This window comes from Triticum aestivum, chromosome 2B (genome assembly GCF_018294505.1).
Source record: "Triticum aestivum cultivar Chinese Spring chromosome 2B, IWGSC CS RefSeq v2.1, whole genome shotgun sequence".
Classification (NCBI taxonomy): domain Eukaryota; kingdom Viridiplantae; phylum Streptophyta; class Magnoliopsida; order Poales; family Poaceae; genus Triticum; species Triticum aestivum.
Genome location: NC_057798.1, coordinates 679,501,722 through 679,506,713, shown reverse-complemented (window position 1 = coordinate 679,506,713; position 4,992 = coordinate 679,501,722).

The window sequence follows — 4,992 nt, the reverse complement described above, 5'->3', positions numbered from 1 at the left end:
CCGAGTGGGCCCAAAGATACCTCTCCGTCATACGAAGTGACAAATCCCAGTCTCGATCCGTGTCAACCCAACAGACACTTTCGGAGATACCTGTAGTGCACCTTTATAGTCACCCAGTTACGTTGTGATGTTTGGTACACCCAAAGCACTCCTACGGCATCCAGGAGTTACACGATCTCATGGTCTAAGGAAAAGATACTTGACATTGGAAAAGCTCTAGCAAACGAACTACACGATGTTTCTGCTATGCTTAGGATTGGGTCTTATCCATCACATCATTCTCCTAATGATGTGATCCCGTTGTCAATGACATCCAATGTCCATAGTCAGGAAACCATGACTATCTATTGACTAACGAGCTAGTCAACTAGAGGCTTACTAGGGACGTATTGTGGTCTATGTATTCACTCGTGTATTACGATTTCCGGATAATACAATTATAGCATGAATAAAAGACAATTATCATGAACAAGGAAATATAATAATAATCCTTTTATTATTGCCTCTAGGGCATATTTCCAATAGTCTCCCACTTGCACTAGAGTCAATAATCTAGTTACATTGTGATGAATCGAACACCCATAGAGTTCTGGTGTTGATCATGTTTTGCTCGTGAAAGTGGTTTAGTCAACGGATCTGCGACATTCAGATCCATATGTACTTTGCAAATATCTATGTCTCCATCTTGAACATTTTCACGGATGGAGTTGAAATGATGCTTGATGTGCCTGGTCTTCTTGTGAAACCTGGGCTCCTTGGCAAGGGCAATAGCTCCAGTGTTGTCACGGAAGAGTTTGATCAGCCCCGACGCATTGGGTATGACTCCTAGGTCGGTGATGAACTCCTTCACCCAAATTGCTTCATGCGCTGCCTCCGAGGCTGCCATGTATTCCGCTTCACATGTAGATCCCGCCATGATGCTCTGCTTGCAGCTGCACCAGCTTACTGCCCCACCATTCAACATATACACATATCCGGTTTGTGACTTAGAGTCATCCAGATCTGTGTCGAAGCTAGCGTCGACGTAACCCTTTACAACGAGCTCTTCGTCACCTCCATAAACGAGAAACATGTCATTTGTCCTTTTCAGGTACTTCAGGATATTCTTGACAGCTGTCCAGTGTTCCTTGTCGGGATTACTTTGGTACCTTCCTACCAAACTTACGGCAAGGTTTACATCAGGTCTGGTACACAGCATGGCATACATAATAGATCCTATGGCTGAGGCATAGGGGATGACACTCATCTCTTCTTTATCTTTTGTCGTGGTCGGCCATTGAGCCGAGTTCAATATCACACCTTGCAATACAGGCAAGAACCCTTTCTTGGACTGATCCATTTTGAACTTCTTCAAAATCTTATCAAGGTATGTGCTTTGTGAAAGACCTATGAGGCGTCTCGATCTATCCCTATAGATTTTGATGCCTAATATGTAAGCAGCTTCTCCAAGGTCCTTCATTGAAAAACGTTTATTAAAGTAGGCCTTAATGATGTCCAATAATTCTATATCATTTCCCATCAAAAGTATGTCATCTACATATAATATGAGAAATGCTACAGAGCTCCCACTCACTTTCTTGTAAACGCAGGCTTCTCCATAAGTCTTCATAAACCCAAACGCTTTGATCATCTCATCAAAGCAAATGTTCCAACTCCGAGATGCTTGCACCAGCCCATAAATGGATCGCTGGAGCTTGCATACTTTGTTAGCATTCTTAGGATCGACAAAACCTTCCGGCTGCATCATATACAGCTCTTCCTTAAGATAGCCGTTAAGGAATGCCGTTTTGACGTCCATCTACCATATCTCATAATCATAGTATGCGGCAATTGCTAACATGATTCGGACGGACTTAAGCTTCGCTACGGGATAGAAAGTCTCATCGTAGTCAATACCTTCAACTTGTCAATAACCCTTAGCGACAAGTCGAGCTTTATAGATGGTACCATTACCATCCGCGTCCGTCTGCTTCTTAAAGATCCATTTGTTTTCTATCGCTCGCCGATCATCGGGCAAGTCTGTCAAAGTCCATACTTTTTTTCCATACATGGATTCTATCTCGGATTGCATGGCTTCAAGCCATTTGTTGGAATCTTGGCCCACCATCGCTTCTTCATAGTTCGAAGGTTCACCGTTGTCTAACAACATGATTTCCAGGACGGGGTTGCCATACCACTCTGGTGTGGAACGTGTCCTTGTGGACCTACGAAGTTCAGTAGCAACTTGATCCGAAGTACCTTGATTATCATCATTGATTTCCTCTCCAGTCGGTGTAGGCACCACAGGAACATTTTCCTGTGCTGCACTACTTTCCGGTTCAAGAGGTAGTACTTCATCAAGTTCTACTTTCCTCCCACTTACTCCTTTCGAGAGAAACTCTTTTTCCAGAAAGGATCCATTCTTGGCAACAAAGATCTTGCCCTTGGATCTTAAGTAGAAGGTATACCCAATGGTTTCCTTAGGGTATCCTATGAAGACACATTTTTCCGTCCTGGGTTCGAGCTTTTCAGGTTGAAGTTTCTTGACATAAGCATCGCATCCCCAAACTTTTAGAAACGACAGCTTAGGTTTCTTCCCAAACCATAATTCATACGGTGTCATCTCAACGGATTTTGACGGTGCCCTATTTAAAGTGAATGTAGCTATCTCTAGAGCGTATCCCCAAAATGATAGCGGTAAATCGGTAAGAGACATCATAGATCGCACCATATCCAATAGAGTGCGATTATGACGTTCGGACACACCGTTAAGCTGAGGTGTTCCAGGCGGCGTGAGTTGTGAAACGATTCCACATTTTCTTAAGTGCGTACCAAATTTGTGACTTAAATATTCTCCTCCACGATCCGATCGTAAGAATTTTATCTTTCGGTCATGTTGATTCTCTACTTCATTCTGAAATTCCTTGAACTTTTCAAAGGTCTCAGACTTGTGTTTCATCAAGTAGACATACCCATATCTACTTAAGTCATCAGTGAGAGTGAGAACATAACGATATTCTCCGCGAGCCTCAACACTCATTGGACCACACACATCAGTATGTATGATTTCCAATAAGTTGGTTGCTCGCTCCATAGTTCCGGAGAACGGAGTCTTGGTCATTTTGCCCATGAGGCATGGTTCGCATGTGTCAAATGATTCATATTCGAGAGACTCTAAAAGTCCATTAGCATGGAGCTTCTTCATGCGCTTGACACCAATGTGACCAAGGCGGCAGTGCCACAAGTATGTGGGACTATCATTATCAACTTTACATCTTTTGGTATTCACACTATGAATATGTGTAACATTACGTTCGAGATTCATTAAGAATAAACCATTGACCATCGGGGCATGACCATAAAACATATCTCTCGTATAAATAGAACAACCATTATTCTCGGATTTAAATGAGTAGCCATCTCGTATTAAACGAGATCCAGATACAATGTTCATGCTCAAACTTGGCACTAAATAACAATTATTGAGATTTAAAACTAATCCCGTAGGTAAATGTAGAGGTAGCGTGCCGACGGCGATCACATCGACCTTGGAGCCATTCCCGACGCGCATCATCACCTCGTCCTTTGCCAGTCTCCGCTTATTCCGCAGCTCCTGCTGTGAGTTACAAATGTGAGCAACGACACCGGTATCAAATACCCAGGAGTTACTACGAGTACTGGTAAGGTACACATCAATTACATGTATATCAAATATACCTTTAGTGTTGCCGGCCTTCTTGTCCGCTAAGTATTTGGGGTAGTTCCGCTTCCAGTGACCCTTCCCTTTGCAATAAAAGCACTCAGTCTCAGGCTTGGGTCCATTCTTTGACTTCTTCCCGGCAACTGGCTTACCGGGCGGGACAACATCTTTGCCGTCCTTCTTGAAGTTCTTCTTACCCTTGCCCCTCTTAAACTTAGTGGTCTTATTGACCATCAACACTTGATGTTCTTTCTTGATTTCAACCTCTGCTGACTTCAGCATTGAAAATACTTCAGGAATGCTCTTCACCATCCCCTGCATATTGTAGTTCAGCACAAAGCTCTTGTAGCTCGGTGGGAGCGACTGAAGGATTCTGTCAATGACCGCCTCGTCTGGGAGGTTGATCTCCAGCTGGGACAGGCGGTTGTGCAACCCAGACATTTTGAGTATGTGCTCACTGACAGAACTGTTTTCCTCCATCTTACAACTATAGAACTTGTCGGAGACTTCATATCTCTCGACCCGGGCATGAGCTTGAAAAACCATTTTCAGCTCCTCGAACATCTCATATGCTCCGTGTCACTCAAAACGCTTTTGGAGCCCCGGTTCTAAGCTATAAAGCATGCCGCACTGAACGAGGGAGTAATCATCAGCACGTGACTGCCAAGTGTTCATAACATCTTGGTTCTCTGGGATTGGTGCTTCACCTAGCGGTGCTTCTAGGACATAATCTTTCTTGGCTGCTACGAGGATGATCCTTAGGTTCCGGACCCAGTCCGAATAGTTGCTGCCATCATCTTTCAGCTTGGTTTTCTGTAGGAACGCGTTGAAGTTCATGTTGACATGAGCGTTGGCCATTTGATCTACAAGACATATTTTGCAAAGACTTTAGGCTAAGTTCATGATAATTAAGTTCATCTAATCAAATTATTTAATGAACTTCCACTCAGATTGACATCCCTCTAGTCATCTAAGTGTTACACGATCCGAGTCGACTAGGCCGTGTCCGATCATCATGTGAGACGGACTAGTCATCATCGGTGAACATCTCCATGTTGATCGTATCTTCCATACGACTCATGTTCGACCTTTCGGTCTCTGTGTTCCGAGGCCATGTCTGTACATGCTAGGCTCGTCAAGTTAACCCTAAGTGTTTTGCGTGTGTAAAACTGTCTTACACCCGTTGTATGTGAACGTAAGGACCTATCATACCCGATCATCACTTGGTGCTTCAAAACGACGAACTTTAGCAACGGTGCACAGTTAGGGGGAACACTTTCTTGAAATTATTATAAGGGATCATCTTATTTACT